Consider the following 253-nt stretch of genomic DNA (forward strand, 5'->3'; position numbering starts at 1 on the left):
AATTAATTGGGGTTGAAAATAAAAATTAAAAAAATAAGAATCATATTTGTTAAAAAATAAAACACATACCGCGTTTAGATTTTGGCGTCCAGTTCTCAACATTCATTTTTCTAAGTTTTTGGTTACTGTTTTTCTATTTCCGTTTCCATCCCAAACATTATTTTCAACTTAAAATTGCTAAAATACCCCCCTCTCTGATTTTTTAAACTTCTTTGTTAAACTTCTTCTAAAATATTGAATGGCCCTTAAAAAA

The sequence above is a fragment of the Populus euphratica genome, unplaced genomic scaffold (genome assembly GCF_000495115.2).
Source record: "Populus euphratica unplaced genomic scaffold, PopEup_1.0 scaffold4.1, whole genome shotgun sequence".
NCBI lineage: Eukaryota > Viridiplantae > Streptophyta > Magnoliopsida > Malpighiales > Salicaceae > Populus > Populus euphratica.